The 23,657-nt window shown below is 26.2% G+C and overlaps 1 protein-coding gene across 2 annotated transcripts in view; it reads left to right on the plus strand.

Moving 5' to 3' along the window:
- Nucleotides 1-23,657, plus strand: part of LOC136087562 (zinc metalloproteinase nas-13-like) — a 72,763-nt gene that overhangs the window by 21,369 nt on the left and 27,737 nt on the right. The gene's annotated exons all lie outside the window — the stretch shown is intronic.

A 23,657-nucleotide genomic window follows, 5' to 3' on the forward strand; every position in this document is an offset into this window, starting at 1 on the left:
TATCAACGCGTTAAAAATCATACAAACAGTTTTTTTTTCTCACTATAACAAAAGTTACAAATAAAATCTAAGTTCTTATTAAAAAAATCATTTTTTTTTTTTTTTTTTTAATATAAACTAAATTTTATTTTGAAAAAAATATTTTTTTCATGAAACGTAAAATATTTGTTTATTTTCTTATAATTTTGCAGTTGGTTTTTATTTATTTCAATAACTGTTAATAAATTTTTTCTTATTTATTTTGTGAACTCTTTTTAATGTTTTTAAACAATAAAGAGTTTTTTATTATTTATCAGTTACCGAAAACATATTCACGATCATAATTTACTTTCATAAATTAAACGAACGTCATTAAAACTTTACGTTATTGAATTACCAATAAACAAAATCTTATTAATAATATATTTACATCAAAATAAATCGTGCATTTTTTAAACTATTATGACAAAAAGTAATTTTTACATTTAAAAGGAATTTATATATGACATTTATTCCTTAAGATAAAACTTAGAACACTTAATTTTTTTAAACTAATTTTTAACAACAACAAAAAAATTATTAAACAAACTGTTTCTTTAACAAAAAATCTATTAGTTTACAATTGCGGTTAAACGGTTTTACTTACGACTTTATTTCTTCTGAATAAACGTTACATAAACGATATCAAAAATAATTAAAATATTCTAAATAATAAAAGTTTTTGCGTAACGCAAAACTGCTGAACGCCTAGGCAAATTGCCTTTTTGCAGGCAAAATGCGAGCTGCGTAATGCTTCTTAACAAGGCCTGCTGGTACATCATGATTCCAAAATATTTATAGCAAAATCATATAATAAAGTGCTAAAGACAAAAAATCAAATTGAGATAAAATAAATTGCATATAATGCAAAATAATTTGTCTTGGCTTTTAGTGAATGATTTAAGGTAGTGATTTTTAATAATAAAATTACCTATTTATCATTTTTAACAATAGACACCAAATGAAGGTAAGCCAAATGTCTATCAACTCAAAAGATAACAAAAAAACAACATCACACAACAATAGCATGCACCATAAGTTAATATAATATGCATATAACATAACTTAAGTAACATAACATTCATATATAACAAAATGTTATTAAAATACATTATTATGTATTTTTAGAATAATTAATAATAAAGGCTTGAAAACACCTAGACCTAAAGCAGTAACAGTTTGTCACTAAACACTGTCGTGTAACCCTCTGTTATATTCAAATTAAATGTATTCTGAAATAGATTTTACATTTCATGCAATATTTACATATAGTACAAGTACTAATTTTAAGTAAACACCATAATAAGAAACTAAAACACCAAACTAAAAAAAAAAAAAACACAAAAAAAACAAACAACGTAAACGGTACAATACTTAAACGAAAAACTTTTGGAATAATAATTAAGTACAAAGTTTGATAATTTAGGACAAAAATCAAATTTCTTTTATACATCTATCTAGAATAAATGACTTTTATATACCTAATTAAAATATAGCAATAAAAGAGAAGTAGATTATAATAATATACAGTAACAACATTGTAAATAATGTAGTAATATAAGTATCGGTAATAATAATAGGCAATAATAATAAAAACTCCAGTTATTAGTAATAATAATCAAAATAATAATAATACAAATGATAAAGATAACAATTCTATAAATAATAATAATAATAATAATAATAATAATAATAATAATAATAATAGTAATGGTAACAAAAATATTAGTAGTAATAATAACAACAATAACAACAATAATAATAATAACAATATTAAAAAATAGCAATATTTATAATAGTGAGAGTTGGAAATAGAATAAGTTTTTAAGAAAAAGTTAAGAAAGAGCAAGTATTAGTAGTAATAAATCAGCGTTGAAATGAAGAAAGTAGTAGAAAAGAATTTTAGAAAAGATCAATTATTGTAGTTATAGACCAGCATTGAAGTGAATAAGGTTAAGATGGATAGTAGATAGTTAGCAGTAGAGTAGCATAGAAATTAGGAAAAATACTTGTTTAAAAAAAAATTAAATACACTGTTTTTGAATTTGGAAAATGTAGGGAGAGATTTTAACTGTGAGGGGAGACTATTCCATGTGCATATGCTCTGATATTTAATCGATTCATGTCCATAACAAACAGTTCTATGTTTAGGTATAGATAATTTGAAGCTTTTAGCTGATCGAAGTTGGTAACAAGTATTTTTTTTATAAGTAAAAAAATCAGTAAATGGAGGAGGTAAGGTTTTATGTTGCTGTTTCCAAACAAATAAACAGTTGGAGTGTTGAATAAGGTCTTTTAACTTGAGTATCTTTGATATGTAGTAGAGGATATTTGGATCAGAGTTAAAATGCTGAAAATAGATTATTTTTAGGGCTTTATTTTAGAGGTGAGATAATCTAAGTACATCACTTGGCTGGCAAGGTTGACACATCTTGCTCTACACGTTTACCAAGTCACAGCACTTTGAAAACATGGAAACAACATAATATAAACATATGTACCAACTACAAACACAATAAATGTGTTTAAATATGTTTAAGGTTAAATATATATACCTTATATACATATTTAAACACATTTATAAAATAATTATATAACACATATATATCACAAAAAATTTTAAAATGACACAAGAAAATTTAAAAATATTCAAAGTAAACAAAATATATATATACAAACAATACTCTTTACCTTCATTTTTTTTATAAGAACTGTAATCCTCATAACAAAATTTAACCTTTACATACAATAACATGTGACATGCCATGTCAGTGATAGCACAAAATTTTAATTTATTTTTCTAAATTTTCTAAAAAAGAACAAAAATAGTTAATAGCATCACTAAAATTTCAAAGTAGTAATAACCAATTTTATGGAAATAGCATTAGTATAACTTTTTTGTTGCATAAAAAATAATTAGGCCTCATCCATGCCCCTATTTTTCTTCTAAAAAATAAAATATAAGCTCAATAAAAACAAAACTGCTTAAAATATAAAAACAAAGCTAAAAGAAAAACTAATGCAAACAAAATGTAAACGATTTTAAAAATTAAAAGGAGTGACCCTTTCTACTTCATATCTAAAAAAATGTTATGTATACATTGCTATTTTCTATACTTACTTCAATTATAATATGATCTTAATGATAATTGCTAATCTTAATATGATTCTTTATGTAATATTTCTAAACTAATAAATAAATTCCAAAACATAAAAAGTTTTAACTCGCTTAAGAGATCTTTCTCCAATGATCGCGTACATTTGGAGAATGCGCTCTTTCAAAGCCTAGTAACTAATGAAATGATGTTAAACACTAAACGTTTCTGTAGCAATTTTATTATAAATATAAATATACATATATATATCCTTGGAGTTGCTGACAGCGCTATAGTTCATGTGTTGGGAGAAAACATTGAACAAAACGCATAAAAAAACTTATAAATGAGTTATGTACAATACAAAATAGGTTATTAACGTGGGTTTGTAAATTCTCCCCCTCCAACACACAAACTATGACGCTGTTGCGACTCCAAGGATATATATATATACATATATATATATATATATATATATATATATATATATATATATTTATATATATATATATATATATATATATATATATATATATATATATATATATATGTATATATATATATATATATATATATATATATATATATATATATATATATATATATATATATATATATATATATGTATATATATATATATATATTGAACTATTTATTTGTGAAAATGTATAAAAACCAAAATTTTCTTTATAATATGTATAATATATTTTATAAATAAACCTCTACAATTTCCTTGGTACAACAACTCGATTATGATTAATAACAACTCTGTAAACATGAATTTTCTAATAATCTAAATTTTAATAAATTATAAACAACTAAACTTAAATAAAAATGTATGAAAATGATTTATGCTATATTAAATATAGAAAAACAAACATATGATAACACAATTATATCCTAAACCACAATTCATTCATGCAAGAGAAATTATTATACATTTATTGAAAAGCCAGAAACATTTTTTTCAAAGAGCAAAGGTTTTAACAATACTATAGATAAATTTTATTTATAACAAAATGTTGTCATGGCTTTTATCTCAATTATTAAAAGCATATGAAAGCATGAAACTACCCATAAATATATTTTACGCTAGATTCCATCTAAGAATTATAGTAAGCTATATTTTCAATATTAACATCTATAACACGAAGCTTTAAATTTAAAAGTACAATTTAAAAAAAGATTACAATAAATTAATTACTTAATAAAATTGTAAAAAGATTTTATGTTACCTATCATTTCAAGCTACTAAACATTATCTACCTAATGTCTACTTAAACATTTTGAACTCGTACCATGAAATGTCGTGACTTCTTTAAGAAAACACTTGGTTAAGAAAAGTCTGCAAACTACTTAAAAACTAAGAAATAGTGTATTTTACAGAATACAGAACCGTAACTAATATCAAACAATAGGCATAACTATGCGCACTAATAATAATAATATTCACTGTGCTATTTATATTAAGAAACAAAAGCAGTGAGTTCTTGTAATGAAACTACCTATTAATCATTTTTAACAACAGACACTAACATAAAAATAAGCCAAAGGTAACAACATTACGCAAAAAATTATCAAAGATAATGACTGGTAAGGTTGACGAATCTTGCTCTAGATCTATATCTCAAATATATTGTGTTTTATAGTTATACTAACTATAAAACACAATATTTTTAAAAATGTTATATAACATATAAGAACACCTAATTTAACAATCATGTACGCATTAGATAAAATACATTTCATGCTATTATAAAAACACATTTATATAAACACATTTATAAAACAACTATACAACATATATCACCACATACACGTATTTATCAAAAACTTTTTAACTTTGAGCATAATACAACATTTATTAGCATCAATTATTTTTAATGTAACAAAGAATGCAGACTACATTTCACATTGTAATGAAAAATATGAAACCATTTAAGAACAAAATTAAAAATTTCTAATAAATACATATTCAGATACCTTAAAATGAAGCATAACAAAACATTCTTTTGACAAATTCCAGAAGAATTTTTTTTAATTTTTCTATTCCTTATTATTTTTCCTAAGAATATAAAATATACATATATACATATAGATATAGAGAAATATAAAATAGATCGAAATAAACGCAAACTTATGTATTTAAACTTACATGACCACAAACAACAGTCTTATTTTATTTAACTTTTCATAATAAATACATAAATAAAATTTTATTCTCATTATTCTTTCTACAAAAAATAATCTTAATCTATAAATAAGAAAATGAATTGAACTTACTAAAAAAGCCATCAGCTTTTCTTAACTGCTCTAGAAAATAAAACAATACTTTCGTAAAATGTTCTAAAAAGACTAACGACAAAACTGAAATAGTTTACTAAAAAAGAAACATTGTACTGAAAAAACTATTTTACCAGTCATTTTAGTTCTAACTTCTTCTAAAAAATGAAAACAGGCTATAAAAATTAGAAAAATAAAAACAATCAACAACAAACAGACGATTATTTAAATTTTTATTTTAAACAATGAACAACATCAATTCTTCTTGAAAATAAAAATATAACAGCTCTAATTTGCTTGCTGACCTTACTCGAAAGACCGCATGGAACATAAAAAAGTTTGGAAACTAATTAAAAACTAAGAAATAATGTATTTTACAGAATACAGAACCATAATTAACAATACGAACAATAGGCGTAACTATGCATATGGTTGTAAAACTGGATACAACAGTTCTTTGAAAGATATAAAAGTTGCTTCTTTTCATTTTCCGTTGAAAAATCAACAGTTGCTAAATTATTGGGTTTGTTTTGTAAATTATAGTGGTTGGGTGCTTTCACCATATTCTGTCTTATGTGAAAAGTATTTTAATAAAAAGTACATTATTCCAGGTATAAAATACAAGATAAATTGGAACTTAAACCTTTTTCCTGAAATTTTCTCAAGCGTATGCTTAAAACGGCCTTCCACACCACCATCACCTATTGCTTTAAGAAGACCACCTAAAACTTGTATACTTCTTGAAGAAATAAATAGTAAAATATACTATAAAGCAAACCACAATATTCTGCAGATATGATTAGACATGCTTTATTATTAAGATATACATCTAAAGAAGCATATGAAGTTTTAATTGAATTGTTTCCATTACCTTCAAGTTCTTTATTAAATAAAATAAAACAAGTTGGAGTTGATGCAATAAAGGCTGTTAAAACACTTGTCAGTAACAACTGCTTGAATTTTAAAGCCAGATAAAGAAAGAGAACTAATAGAATTTCTATTAGTTCTCTTTAAATTTTTTCTGAAGATAAAATTCATCTACAATTAGTATTATATCTTCATGTATTGAACCTTTCTCATGAGAAAGGTTCTTCATGTATTGAACCTTTCTCATGAGAAAGGTTCAATACATGAAGATATAATACTAATTGTAGATGAATTTTATCTTCAGAAACTGGCACAATATTTTAGTTGTCTATGTGGGTGCAGATGACAATGGTACTCTGTACAAAGGAGTTGTTGCATTAATGATTGTTAGTTTAAAGAAATCTATTCCTTATGTTATAAAAGCTGTACCTGAAGTTACCATTAGTGGTAAATGGCTTTCAGAGCAAATATCAGATTTTATTAGTTCTCTTTCTTTTTCTGGCTTTAAAATTCAAGCAGTTGTTATTGACAATCATCAAGCAAATGATTTAGTTTACTTCATTCCAAATTTGGTAATCAGTCAAGTTTATTTATTTATCATCCTGATAGTCTAAATATTAAAATATTTTAGCATGTCCAACTTTAATTAAGAGAATGTAATTTTTTGAGATAAAGATTTAAAGAACAATTATGATAACCCAATTAATGAATTACTAATAGCATTAAATTTAAACTTAAATGAGATATCAGAATTAACTCTATCACCTGAAACCGAAGAAGTTGCAACAACAGTTGCTGGTTATATAGCAAAGAAATTAATAAATAGAAGTAAATGTAGCGGTTGCAAGACAAATATTTATATTACTTGCAGATGCAAGCAATATAAATATTTGTCCTTATCTACAAATACTTTCACGAGGTTGTCTTACTGTGCCTTCGCTTAAGGATTTCACATGTGGATGTTTTGCAGTATTAGACAATCTTTCAAATTTAATAACTAAACAAGGTGCTAATGTCAAAGATGCTAATGTATCCAGATTTGTTTTATTTTTGATAAAACAAATCTTACTTCTAACTTCTAATAAATACTTTCCAACAGTTTGCTTTACTTGCAATTTATACACAGAATGGAGTTTAAATTTGTTTCTAAAATTATAATTAATGTCTTTTTTAACAATAAGCAGAAGATAATCAATACCACTGTATGAAAAGATGGTGTGAAAAGTTTTAAAAGTAGACAGAGAGAAAAATAATACTTAAAAAAAACAAACTTAAATAGATAATAACATAAAAATAAATAAATAAAACACAAATTTTACCCTTTTTTTTTTTTGTAAACTCTCAGTGTTGTCAATTTAAATGTGTAATGTACAAATATATAAAAATATATATTATAGATAAAAATATATGTATATAATATACACAGATATATATTTATAAATACATAAATCGCTAGTATGAAAGCACAGCTTTTTGTGAATACTTTTTTATTCATAATATTTCTACTCGTAATATTATATTTATACTATCTATTTAGTCTAGATGAGATATAATAATATGTTTTCTCTATAGTTGCACAGCCATCTTTTTTATAAGTAGGCCTCTAAAATAACATACAGGGGCGTGTAATATAGTAGGCCATGATATATATATATACATATATATATATATATATACATATATATATATATATATATATATATATATATATATATATATATATATATATATATATATATACATATATATATATATATATATATATATATATATATATATACATATATATATATATATATATATATATACATATATATATGTATATATATATATATATATATATATATATATATATATATATATATATATATATATATATAAATATATATATATATAAATATATAGATCTATAGTTTGTTGGCTTTGGGAAGAGCGGAAGGAAAAAAGTGATTCTTACGCCAACATATACGTCACTTTTAATTACTTTTAACTTTCGTCCAACATTTCCGTGTTGGACGAAAGTAAAAACCATTAATTTAATTACAAATTAATCGTTTTTTAAAAAAACCACAAAAACGCAAATTTAATTGACCAGAATGTTTTTAAAAACATTCTAAATGTTTTTAAAACATTTTGAATGTTTTTAACAATATAAACAATGTTTTTATTTTAATTTTTTTTAATAAAATGTTTTTATTTTTATTTTTTTTAATAAAATGTTTTATTTTTATTTTTTTTACTGTAAATCATGCGCGGAGTGTTGCTACATTGACTATCTTATAGCCTGACTCGCAAGGGAGTGCTGCTACATCGACTGACAAATAGCCTGACTCGCAAGGGAGTGCTGCTACATCGACTGACAAATAGCCTGACTCGCAAGGGAGTGCTGCTAAATCGACTGACAAATAGCCTGACCCGCAAGGGAGTGCTGCTACATCGACTGAGGGTTTGGTTGGGGCAGGCAGTCTATCATTATTAAAAAAAAAAAATTCCGGTCTTGCATTTTAATTTTTACTTTTTGTCAACAAAATATGGAAAAAACTTTCGGACAACATCTAAGGGTTCTATATATATATATATATATATATATATATATAGAACCCTTAGATGTTGTCCGAAAGTTTTTTCCATATTTTGTTGACAAAAAGTAAAAATTAAAATTCAAGACCGGAATTTTTTTTTTTTAATAATGATAGACTGCCTGCCCCAACCAAACCCTCAGTCGATGTAGCAGCACTCCCTTGCGGGTCAGGCTATTTGTCAGTCGATGTAGCAGCACTCCCTTGCGAGTCAGGCTATTTGTCAGTCGATGTAGCAGCACTCCCTTGCGAGTCAGGCTATAAGATAGTCGATGTAGCAACACTCCGCGCATGATTTACAGTAAAAAAAATAAAAATAAAAACATTTTAATAAAAAAAATAAAAATAAAAACATTTTATTAAAAAAAATAAAAATAAAAACATTGTTTATATTGTTAAAAACATTCAGAATGTTTTAAAAACATTCAGAATGTTTTTAAAAACATTCCGGTCAATTAAATTTGCGTTTTTGTGGTTTTTTTATATAACAATTAATTTGTAATTAAATTAATGGTTTTGACTTTCGTATAACACGAAAATGTTGGACGAAAGTCAAAAGTAATTAAAAGTGACGTATGTGTTGGCGTAAGAATCACTTTTTTCCTTCCGCTCTTCCTAAAGCCAACAAACTATAGATCTATATATATATATATATATATATATATATATATATATATATATATATATATATATATATATATATATATATATATATATATATATATATATACATCGAAACAAATTTCTACTCGCTCAACCCGACACAGGGGATTAACCAATATTCTATTTCAATTTGTTTTGTTTTGACGTCAGAACTCATTCTATTGCTTTATTTTTATAAAATAAAAACTTTTGTTATGGATAGTCTTTATTTAAAAATCGATTTTTATTAAAATATTTCATGTGAGTATAAATACCCTTGTTATCAAGAATAATATAAACATAACAAAATAGGGTTAAAAATTTCCGGAAAATTTCAAAAATTTTTTATTGCAATAAACTTATATTTATTATATAGTTTTATAAACTATATTACTTTGTTTTAAAAAATGTGTTTTATTATCATAGTATTTTAGTATTCTTTAAATATTTCAACAAAAATATAAAATAATAAAGACCCACAAGCGAAAAATACACATCTTTTAATCAAATTTTTAAAATCAAGTTTATCAATTTTAGAATCACACATTTTTTTTTTTTTAATTGGCGATTAAAATTAAAAAAAAAAAACACTCAAGTTGTTATATGTTACTTGCATTACTTTTGTAAAGCAACAAAAAGTAAATGTTTTCCAAGCTTGTCTTTTGAGCTTGTGTAAAACATATTTCTAGCTTTTATTTCTTTCAACTACGATGTAAAGTATTCACAAAATACAAAGACTAAAATCTTTTTTAGATTAACAAGTTTTATTAATTTTGTAGAGTGTTTTCAAGAAACAAAGATTTTTTATCTTTAAAGATTGCATACAAAGGCGATTTTAGGGGAGGGTGTGTGGGGGAAAGAGGTATTCTACCCCCATAAAGAAGGTGATTTTCAAGTCAGTTTTTTGACGAATTTAATCGGCTAGTTAGGTATTTGACACAATTCAGTAGGGTGAGTTTTAGTTTTTAAGGACCTTTTTTTTATTACTTTTAATAAACCAGTCAGTACTTTTTAAGAATTTCATTTTATTCGTAGAATTGCCTCTGATTGTATATAAAATTTTTAAAGATATGTTTTTATGTATAAAGATTGCATTAAATCATCTTTATAAAAGGTACAAATGCACTAGCTATGTTAGATAATAATAATTTATCTAAAAATGACATTAGTAAACACATTTGATTTGAATGTTCAGTAAAATAGAAATAAATAAATTTGCTTGGTATGATACTTATAAAAATACACACACATAAATCGCCCACTTGACAGTATTGAAAAATACGGTATACATTTAAATCTATTGAAAGTATAGTATAATTTTTTAGTTTATTGATTTAGGGATATCTATCCCTTTTAAGGATATCTATTAGATTGGCCTACAAGCATAATTTGCACCCACATCTCTTTTAGGGATGTGGGTGCAACTTATGCTTAGCCTTAAACAAAGCTTGCTATGGCAATGAATATCCATATGTTTTGCAACAAGATAAAGTAGTTTTAGAAAATTTTAAAAACAAATTATCATAGTTGCTACTAATAGTTATAATAAAAAAACTTAACAAAATACAGGGAAAAGTGTTTTTCAAAGAGGCTTTCTAAAACTTTTGTAATCTGTTCCACAATTTTTACCATAAAATTTCCATAACAGCTGCCTAAATAAAACATAAAATTTTACCCATTAATTATAAAATAACTAATCTTTTTTTGAAAATTTCCGGAAAATTTCCCGAGTTAAAAGTTTCCGGGAAATTTTCAACCCTATGAAAAACTGCTAAAAAACAAAACAAAAACAAGTAAATGCAATAGTTTTGATTCAGAATCGAAACAGTTTTCCAAAAAGAAGTTTTGACGTAACCTCCGTCATCCTGGTTCAGACCGCCACACAGTGGGATGAAATCCCGATTTCGTGGCCAAAAGTTAAATTTTTGAGTTTTATATTTTCGTCTTTTTACGTTCAAATCTTGTTTACAGATAGTCCTAGAACAAAATTCCGAACAGGGCAGGTATATACCTGCTCTGGGGTGGCCTGGGCGTCATTTGACATTTAGCCTCCGTTCGGTACGCACTAAACAAGTGGACACGTCAAAAAATTCTTGCCTGTTTTAAAGTGCTGTTAAACTAAAGAAACTATTTCAATTGGAATTCGGCAAAATGGAATCACTTTCTGGAGGCATGTAGAATATTTGGTTATGCAATGTTGTTGCTAATTTTAATTTTTTTCATATTTAAATCGTGTGACAAGTAAATATAAAAAATTGTAAACTTTTTATCTGAAATCGATTTTCTAATGTCATTTTAAAAATTTAACCGCGGTTATCCACCTTCTTTTGACAAGGAACTAATCGTGTATAGTGTTAAATATAACATATTAAAAAACTGGCTGCCATTGAGTGCCATTTTAATAATGAGACTAGTTTTTATGAAGGAATGCGTGGTGCGACATTAAACTATGTTAATAAATTATTGTCGCACCACGCATTAATGGTCATGGAAATTAGTGAATTAACATTATTTAATAGCACTAATTGCATTTTAATGCAATAATTTTTTATTTTAAATATATGCTTTAAAAGTTACTTCTCATTCCGTTTTATGATCATCTCAAAGTTTTATAAAATAGTCCTCAAAGAACTTTCAGCAGCTATTACTGTTTTTTTTTTTACAGAGTCTTCCAAAACTTCAAATATGGAATTTTCAAGAAAAGATATATTCTTTATGGTTAAAGACAGTTAAAAAAATGAATATAAATTCATCATTGATGTTTTGACAGGTGCAATTTTCAAAAAAACGGAACATGTGATACAAGTAGGCGAGGATGAAATGTCATTATCACGGTTATTTTCAAATTTTCGATCGAGATGGAGAGCAGCAGGAAGATGGGAAAATTTTTTTTAAAAAAAAATGAAAAATGGTTGAAGGGCACCGTACAATTTTCAAAATTATCCAATACTGAATGCATAACACCTGAGAAGATTGTGAAGAGTGATAATAAAAATGGAACATGTGGGCGACCTTCGCAATCCTTTGCTTCATCTAGTGAAAGATCAAAAAGGCGAAAGACTCAAGTACGTTCTACTTTTTCTACAGAAGAAAGTACCTTTCACAAAATGAAGTACCTTTAACCCCAGATGAAGCACTTTCTTTAATGATCGAGAAAGGAGAATCAAAGCACTCTTATCAACTATCAAGAAATGTAGCTAGAGCACATAAATGCAAATTATACCCATCATACCTTGAAGTAGAAAAAGCAAAAAAATGTTGTTTTCCATCAGTTGTGTACACAACTGTTAGTGAGTCGTGCGCACAGATTGAACTACAGGCTTTACTTGATCACACCACATCTAGAATTATACAACTTCAGGCTGATGTCATTGATACTCTAAAACCGGAAATTCTGCAAAAATTAATACTTTACTGTAAATGGGGATGTGATGGAAGCAGCGGTCGAAGTGTTTATAAACAAAAACTTACTGAGACTGGAAAATCTGATGAAAGCATTTTTTATACTTCTCTTGTACCTTTACAATTAATACACAATAACCACGAGACGGGTGAAGCAACTATTGTGTGGAAAAATCCTAGACCATCATCTCCGCGATTCTGCAGACCAATACGATTGCAGTTTGTACATGAAGATGTACAGTCAATATTCCCGACATTGAACTGCAGATTAAGAGTCTTGCACCATATGCTAATGAACAAAATGGAAAATCCATTTCAGTAACTTATTGTATGTCATTTACGATGATAGACGGTAAAGTCTGTAATGCAGTAACTGGTACCACTTCTACACAACGCTGCTTCCTGTGCAAAGCTTCCTCTAAAGAATTTAATGACATCAGCAACATTATAAAAATGGATATTACAACAGATAATTTAAGATTTGGCATATCTACATTGCATGCATGGATTCGTTTTTTTGAGTGCTGTTTGCATCTGTCGTATAAGCTAACAACTAAAAAGAATGTTAAAATACGTAAGGAAGAAATACAGACTCAATTTAGGATAAAACTGGGGCTTATCGTTGATCGACCAAAGCCAGGATATGGAAGCTCTAACGATGGAAATACAGCGCGCCGCTTTTTTCAAAAATGCTGCTATATCTGCTGAAATAACAGGAGTCAATGAAAAATTAATTCACCGATTTCATGTTATTTTGCAGTTAATTTCAAGCGGGTTTGATATAGATGATGAAAAATTTAAAGACTATTGTGTAAATACCGCCCATCTATTTGTTGCTTTATATCCGTGGCATACATGCCTACATCTTTACATAAATTGCTGATCCATGGAGCAGAAATTGTAAAGTATGCCCTTTTACCGACTGGACAACTTTCTGAAGATGCCCAAGAGTCACGCAATAAGGACATTAAAAACTTCAGATTACATCATTCAAGAAAATGCTCAAGAGAATCGAATATAAGAGACATTTTTAATAGGCTCTTATTAACATCAGATCCATTTCTCTCGAGCATCAGGAAATTGCCCCAGAGACCGGTAAAATCTCTACATCAAGAAGCTATACGATTGTTAAAACAACCTGAAGTCACCAGACAAGAGACAAGGAACGATTTCGATTTAGATACAAGTGGTTCAACATCAGATTCCGAATCGAATGATTCAAACATTGATGAATATGACATACGTGATTTTTGTTACTAGGATTAAAGAAACAATTTTTTTACATATATATGAGTTAATCTTTTACCAATTTGAAAAAAAAAAAAAAATTAAAATTACAAATTTCTGTTTTTTTATTAATAGTATAAATTTGAAAATAATTTTGCAATGTTTTTGCTCTAATTTAACTCCTGAATCATTAGCAATGACCTTGAAAACCAAACTGAATGAGATTTCATATTTTCAACGTATGAACAGTTTTGGCCGCCATATTGGAGCCGCCATTTTGAATTTTTTAAATCTGACCTCAGATTCCTAATCAGCGACCTCGAAAACCCTTATGTAGGTAATTTGGGAATTTTGGCCACAAAATCAGGATTTTGTCCCACTGTGCGCCATCTGAAGGTGTACATTCATGACGTTTTATTTCAAGTGTCTCCCTCACTTTTCTGTTTAAATTATTGACCTCTACTTTCAAAGTATTTTAATTGTTCCGTGCAAAATAACCATGAAAATTTTTTTTTTATGTTCCGCTATTGCTGAATAATTCCATTTTTCCATCGTATATATTTTTCTGATGCTGGTAAATCCGAGATGAGATTTCTTTTTTTTTTTTAATATTTTGTGTTCGTATTACATAATAAAATCCTTTAACACATGTAAAATCCGTAGACTTATAAATTTTGATTTTATATATATACTTTTTAATTATAAATTAAAAAGTATATATATAAAACTAAAATTCAAACAAAGGTATTTGATAGAAGATCCTAATGATAAGAGCCTTTTTTCAAAAACAATACATATTACAACACCAGAAAGAAAAAATGTATATAAATATACACATTGCATCATAAAGTTTCATTATATATTGTATAGCTACGTTATCAAAAGTATTCAAAAATATTTTTAATTGAGAGAAGAAAATGTTTTGATTTGTTATCGAAAACTGGAAAAGTAATCAAAATTTGGTAAAACAATCCTTTTCCAGAGATGTGGTACACGATATGACAAAATTAATTAAATCTTGTTTTACAATTTTGATTAAATATGTTTTACAAAATTGATTAAATATGTTTCAAAACTATTAGTTCTTAAGATGTATTTGTTTATGGGTTTTAAAATAAGTTATTCTTTAAAAACTAAAGTGCATAAATCTTTTTTCCATAAAAATGAAACATTAAATACATTTAATTCGTATACATTAAGTATTCTCATTTCCATAAAAAATATTCTAGTATGTGAGACCCATACATACTACCCCCAAGCACTAGTTGCAAAATTTATATAACTGTGAACAAATGAGTAATAAAGTTGTGTTAAACTTTTTTTATTTAAATATATTCTGGCCTTGTATAAGATTTCAATACTTTTAGACACTTTAGTGCAAATGTAATAAATATGTTGTTTCCATGTGATGTTCTCGTCAAGAAAAACAACTAAACATTTTGTTACTAAATCTCTTTTTATTTTAACTTGATCAATAAAATTTTTTCATATTTGTGAGTAAGGAACATTTTTTTGGAGAGGGGATGAATGAGAATCAATTTTGTTTTGTTTATGTTTAGGGTTTATTTGTTAACCAGTTTGATACTTTTTGCAGTTCATCATTCATAGTCGAAAAGAGTTGGTAAATATTATTATTAAAGATAAACAAATTTGTATCATCTGCAAACATGAAACTTAAAAGATTTGAGGCTTTATAAAAGTCATTTACGTAAATCAAGAACAAAAATATAACCCTAGAATAGAACCTTGCGGAACACCACAAGATGTTTCCAACAAATTTTTTTGATATATATCATTATAATAGACAAATTGTTTTCGATTTGATAAATAGCTTCAAAACCATTTTAAAGCTCTGCTATTTATTCCTTAATGTTTAAGTTTATGGAGCAAAATATCGTGATCTAGAGTATCAGTTTTTAATTTTGTTTCACCGTTTAACATTTTTTGCAGGAGCATTTAAGTTTGTACACACCTGGATAAGAATTTATAGGAAGAGGAGGTTTATTTTTTGAGGTAAGTATATGTTGTAAACTTTTTGGTGATTTGGAGACTGGTGTGTAACCTGCTTTTTGGAAAACTTTTCTTAACTTTGGGCTAATAGTATCTATTAGCCCAAATAGATATAATATTTTTTGAAATTAAGTAAATTTCCTTTAATGGTTTTTATAATATTTTCCAGGCTTGTTTTTTTATAACCATTTTCTAAAAAACATTAACTAGAAACTCTTGTTCAATATTATTATCAGAGCATAAATATAATGCCCTATCAACAAATCATTTAAAAACTCTGTTTATAGTTTTTGGATCATGGCATAAGTTAGATTTGATTTAGACGTTAGTTATCTTTTACTAAACTTTAAAATCATACGTACCATTTTTATTGTTATTAATAGTTATCTCAAGAAAGTTTAGCGTGTTATTTTCATTTTCGATTGCCACGGTGTATTGAATATGAAACTATAAAAAACACTCCACAACTACTACCAAGTCCTAAACCAATAGGTCCAGAATCTTCTAGTTCATAAATCTTGTGTTCATTTAAAAAAAACAATGCAAAAGGCATATATTTAAAAGTGTTTTATTTCATCAAAGGTAAACTTTGATGTAAAACTAGGATCATTTTTTAATCTCTCAATAAGGACAATTATTGCTTCCCTTACTGGAACTAAAGAATACAAATTAATTAATTAAATTAATGCTTTGTTTTTGTTTTTTCTATATTTTGTATTTTAAAGAATAGATTGTTGCTGGTTGATGGTTGCCTATTGGTATGAAACTTTAAGTTCCATCACAATGTTGTATTTTTTCAAATAAGCTAACACTACATATATTAATACTGATCTATTTTGTAAATAATTTACATTAAATATATATAGTAATAGACTATATGAAAAAGTAATTTATATATACATATATATATATATATATATATATATATATATATATATATATATATATATATATATATATATATATATATATATATATATATATATAAATTTATATGTATAAATATATATATATATATATATATATATATATATATATATATATATATATATATATATATATATATATATATGTATATGTATATATATGTATATATTTTTCTTTATTACATTTTCTTTTATTACAATTTAAATACGCATTTTGTTATAATATTTAAAATAAATATATATAATGATCGCTATTAAAAAAATAAAAGAATGTAGGGACGCGGAGAAGACCATATGGTCTTGTCGTCGAGTGCCGCTAAGAAATGTTCGTGTTAAAATTTTAAGATATATACAAGATAAAAAATAAGTAACGAAGTAAGAGAGTTAAAATATTCCGTTATAAATACAAGATATGTTATATCTATTATATATGTAGATTACAGTTGTTAATGATACCTATATAATTTTTATAAATTTATTTTTAAATAGAAGATAAAAAGGCAGATCACTAAATGATATCTAAGTATGTTGTAAAATCTTTGATTGTAAAAATGAGTTCTTTAAGCTTTCGTTTAAAAGAAAAGTAGTTACTTAGATAAATAAAAACAGTAAAATTTTTTAAAACTTTTTTATTCCATAAGAATGATCTGCGATAATTAAAATAAAATTTAAAAAGATTTGTTTAAAAAATGGGCTGCTTAATAAAATTATCATTGCGTAAAATGTTTTTTTTTTATCTTTAAGATATCGGGGATGAATTGGTTTTACATTCAAACATTAAACAAAGAATATTAAAAATATTAAGCTCATATATATTAAAAACTTTCATTTCAAATAATAGAGGCTTGGCATGAGTATAACGGTCTTTAAAATATGTAAGACGTGCTACATGCATCTGCTGACAAAAAACAGGTTTAAGTTTATTTTTATTTGTACCAAGCAATGTTTGCATAGTTTATGTGACAATGAATAAATGAGTGATATAATTGTACTAAATGTTTATTTAAAACATTTCGTGCATTGTACAATATTCCTATACTTTTTGAAATTTTGAAAGTTAGTAAAAAAATCTTATCTAATTTTTTACCTGGAATATTAATGATCTTCGGTCCAGTTGACATAAAATCAAGGAGCAAACTTTGAAAAAGGATATAATTACATAAACCGAAACTAAAATTGATGAACGTATTACATTTAGTTCAACTTCTATAAATAATTACGTTCGAAATCACTCTAAAAGATCCTCGCATGGCAGAGGAGTTTTAACCTATATTAAAAAAGAAATAACTATTTCCAAGCTTGATCCTAAAATTCTAAAATCTCACATATTAATTCTTGGTGCTTATCGTCCTTCTAATGCTAAGCTTGCTTGGTTTGACTTATTCAACGAAGTTATTTCTAAAGCACTATCTAAGAAATACCAACTAATAATTATCGGTGATTTGAACTCCGACCTCATCAAACCCAATCGTTACCCAGGTAAATCTCTGTTAAATTGTTTTGTCTTAGCTGGCACAAGAGTTATTGATATCTTTGCAACCAGATTTTTGCCTCACTCTTCTACTTGTCTTGATATCATTGATATTATACTCTGGGTTAACTAATGCAACCAGCGATTATTTTCCGGTTCGTTTAATGATTCATCTGCCAGAAATAGTTCTTTTATTCTTCAACCAGTTAAATGGAGATCCTTAAAGAATATTGACATAACTACACTACAAAATCAAGCTGCTTCGATTGTTTTAAATAATAGCAATCAATCACAATCCCGGTGATCTTTTAAATAAATGACACTTTAAAATAATTACTATAAAAAGACCTAAAAATGCCTAAATCTCAAATTTCAGAAACCCTAAGCATAAAGTTAAAAGAAGCTAAAGTAAAAGTTAAAAGTAGACTCAGAATAGCGGAAAAAACTTTAGAGCTGCTGCCCTGGCATCGAATGACAGTAAGAAAAACTGAAGTTTCATTAGAAGTATTAGCTTTATTTGGAGTTTCATTAGAAGTGTTACAACATTCATATCTACAGTAGTTCCAATTATAATAGCTTCAAACTTTCAGAAATAACTGCTGAACAAACCGCAAACTTGTTAAATAAAATTAAAATTAATACTTCTAATGGGTTCGACAAACTGTCTAGATTTCTTTTAAAGATCACATCCCAGGCTATAGCCATGAACATAAATAAAATATATAACTCTAGTCTAAATAATAAAATTTCCCCAAAGATGTGGGAAAAATCGAACATTATCCCTTTATAGAAAAATAAAGGCCCGCGTGATGATCCATCTAATTATCGTCCTATATCAATTTTATATTTAAATAATTCCCAATCAACAATATGGCTTTTGTAAACACTCAGATTGTGAAGCAGCACTCATAGCAGCAACTGAATCATGGAAAACATCACTGGATAATGGTAATATTGTAGGGACTCTGCTAGTCTTTTTTTCTAAGGCCTTTGATTCTCACAACCTTCTTCTTGGAAATTGGAAGCCATTGGGTGCAATATGAACACTCTCCTCTGGTCTCAAAGTTATTTATCTGAAAGAGAGCAAAGAGTGGTTGAGAAACTTTGTACCACCCCTTGGAAAAAAATTACTCTTAGTTTTCCACAAGGCAGTGGCCTCAGTGACTGTTTCAATTTGCTGATGATATTACTCTATCTGCTAAAGCTAAAACTTTTCAAATAGTGTCAGATAAGCTTATTAATGCGTATGAGAATATAAAGATATTCTGCGACAAACATGGTCTTACTACCAACCCTATCAAATCCCATAGAACCAAACTGTCTGAAAATACTGACCTGCATATAGGTACCTGGCAAATCCAACCTGTACTACTAACTACTGTAAAACTCTTTGGTACTCGCATCTACAGTCACTTAACCTTTGGACCACATGTTGATACATGGCGGTTATTTTTGATAAATTTTCTCCCACTTGCTAAGATCATGGAAGTATAAAACAGATGGAAGTTCAACTGCATTGAGGATTGTGCTTGTAACCTTTTGTTTCGTAAACAAAAAGAAAACGACATCAAGACTGTACTTAATCGCTTAATCTTACGTTGACGCTAGTGATCGGAAAATTTCGGTTTCGGCCGAAACTTTGCTTTCAACCGAAACCGAAATTTCGGTACGTTTATAATAATTAGGTAAATATTAGTAATTAGGTAATAAATAGGTACGTTTATGATAATTTAAAAATGTTGTATTTTGACGGTTTGCCATTAATAGTCAATTATAAACATTAAAAATGTCGCAACAAAACGACAAACAACTTTTTTTACAAACTTTATATTAAATGAATGGAGTATTACAGGAATGAATAGAGTTATGATATACAGCTGATGAAACTTAAAGCTTTAGTAATTTAGAAAACATTTTTTTTGATTTTTTAAAAATTGTTTTAGTTGCATGCTTTTTTTACATGCTTTTAAAATAAAGTGGTTCTAATTAATTACCGAGTTTTAATAAACTTTTCATCGAATAATTACAGTTGCTAATGATTAAAAATGTAGAATACTTATAAATTATGTAGAATACTACTTGTAGAAAACTTAGAAAAATTCTTTTTTTATTGTTTTAATAAAAATCGTTTCAGTGAATTTTGTTGTTTTTTATCCAGTGAAACTTTTTTTTTATTGTCGGTTTCAAGCTCACTCCTGACTCGACTCGACTTGAAATTGCTTTGATGTTTGCGGCTTGATGAACTTCCATCTGTTTTATACTTCCATGCTAAGATTTACGAGGTTTTAGAAAATTTCTTAGTTACAGATGTATCGGCAACAATTTTACTATACTTTTTAAAAAAATTACTGAAAAGTAGTACCATGCATATTTCTAATTTTTAACCATGCATTGCTTTGGTACTTCTATTTGCTTTTAAATAGAAGTACCAAAGTAAAAGTTAAAAAAAAAATTATAAAAATTCATTTTCGTTTGAAAAAATTTATGTTTGCACACTATAATATATTTTACAAACCAATATAAACACATATCTATATTGGTTTGTAAAAAAAAACAAACTCGTACTAAAATTAATTATATGGAATGAGCTAAACAGGAAGGTCTGGTTAAGGGTTGGGTTGCACTGAACGAAAAACTCAAATATAAATATTTTTTTATAAGTACACTGTATATACAAGTGCTGTATGAATGAAACAAACAAAAAATTGTATATATTTAAAACAATTATATTACATTATATTTGTAATAAATTTGTCATAATGGTGAAGACATGTTCATTAGAGGAAATGTCTAGTTAAAAAAATATCAAATATTAATTTAAGCGTAATTTTATGCGGTTATTTACACGTTAATTTGACATGTGTTCCAAAACGCTATTACGCTTACGCGTACGCTACTATTGTTTTAAATCAACTTTATTGACTTTCAGTTCAAAATATATTATTTTAATTAACAATGTTTTTTTTGCTCAGGCTTAAAAACAATTTAATGTAAGTGTAATCATTAGTTTTTATGCATCGAAAACAGACAGTTTTCGATATTTTTTTTGCTACTAACCTGTACTATTTAGTGAAACTAAACCTGTACTAATTAGGTATCAGATAAACGATCCCCTCCAATATCCTTCAAACATTTGACTATGTTAATCTCATGCTAAATGTATGTAAATAGCCATGCATCATAAATATTTTGCTACTTTTTGCAATAAAAAAAGTTATAACAAAAGATTGGTCTTCGATTAATGGTCAGTTGAGAAATATTTTAAATGTTTACACTGATAAAAGTTGTCTTTTCCATTAAAAATATTTTGTATTTTTCACCAAAATTTAATTTTTTTAATATTTTTTTTTATATTATATAATTACATGTTTTTTACTTTATTTTAACTTTTTGCCAGATAACAATGCTCCATAAATAGCACCACCACTACCTTATTGAATAAATTCCATATTTGTTTTGTAATTATTTCTTGATTATTTGTATTCATTTTTCATTATATATCATCTTGTCTTACATTTTTTTGAACATGTTTATTAACAATAATAAAGTAGAATTATTCAACCATTTAGATTTTGCATATTATTGTTGGTCAAGCAGTCTTTTTTATATTTGATGTTTAACACATTTAACTCATTTTCAATCTATGCTTGTTTAGATAAGACAACATCTACGCTTAGATAAATAGCTTTTTCCATTATTTTTAGGGTCACATTATCATGGCTCAATTGATCTGTCTGTGATACTAAAAAAAAGAAATTATTTGTAACTAATTGCTAAATATAAAAAAAGCAAAAAAACCAAAAAACAACAAAAAAAAAGAACAGTAAAATAAAAGTAGATTTAAACTAACTTTACAAAACGTTCACTCTTTAACAAATTAACAATGAAAATTAATAAAAGTAGTTTTAAGCACATTCAAAAAATTCTAAAAATAAAATAGAAATAATAAATCATCCATTCACATATATATACAAAAAATAATAGTGTATATATACTTATTGCTAATTGAAAAATATGTATGAGAGAGAAGCGGTTTTAGAAGCATATTTGATTTATGGTTTGCCATATATTGCCACATCCTTAAAAATAAAACATATCAAGTAAACAAAACTATAAGTGTACTGTACCAAATGTTTCAATCTGTTTTGCTTGCCAACAATCTGTGTTACAATCTTTTTGTTCCATTGATAAATAAAATTCATTGAAGAATGGTACAATGATGATAACTAAGCTTTAGTCAAAGGCATACAATAAGATTAAAATTATAACTTTTAGACTGAATTATATTATATGCTTTTGATATTTACTTATAGTAATACTTATACTAATAGTATAAGTAATACTATAAGTAAATATCAAAGGAATATAATATGACTCAGACTAAAAGTAAAGTGAATACAGTAATACTTAGGATGACCATTGTCACCCTAAGTATTACTGTATTCACTTTTTATTACTATATTACTATATACTAATACTTGTTTTTATTCACTATTACTTTTTTTATTGTTTTTGTTATAATTTGATCATTCCCGGTTTTTACATAGGAGACCGCAGGGTTAAGTTTTACATAGGAGAGCGCAGGGTTAGTTTAAGTTTAACCATGCTACCCCATAAACATAAATTATTGATGTTTCTGGGGTATCTTTGTTTAAGATACCCTAGAATTATTATTGTGTAAAAGTGAGGTAATTTAATAAATTGAAAAAAGTTATAAATGGTTAATAAATATATTAAAATTTATAAACTGAAGTTTATTTACATTACTATTAGTAATTATTAAATACATTTAAAAATTAAGTATTTATAAATTTGATCTTTTTTTAAATATGGAAAAAATTTAGTTGAATAAAAATTTTTTCATAAAATTGTGCTATAGAACAATATTGCCAGAAATGTTATGCAAAAGTTATTTTAATTAAATAATAACTAAATTTTTTTATACTTTATCTTGAACTAAAATTTTCCAGATTTAAAAGTTTGATTTAAAATTTATTAACAAAGTTACACTTCCTGCTCTACCACACGTACGATATAATATTTTTGTTAATATTTTTATGTATTAGATAATAACATTACGCTGGTGTAATGCTGTATCTAGAATTTAAAAACATTCAGTGTAAACAGGCCTTAAAAA

Source organism: Hydra vulgaris, chromosome 11 (genome assembly GCF_038396675.1).
Source record: "Hydra vulgaris chromosome 11, alternate assembly HydraT2T_AEP".
Lineage (NCBI taxonomy): Eukaryota > Metazoa > Cnidaria > Hydrozoa > Anthoathecata > Hydridae > Hydra > Hydra vulgaris.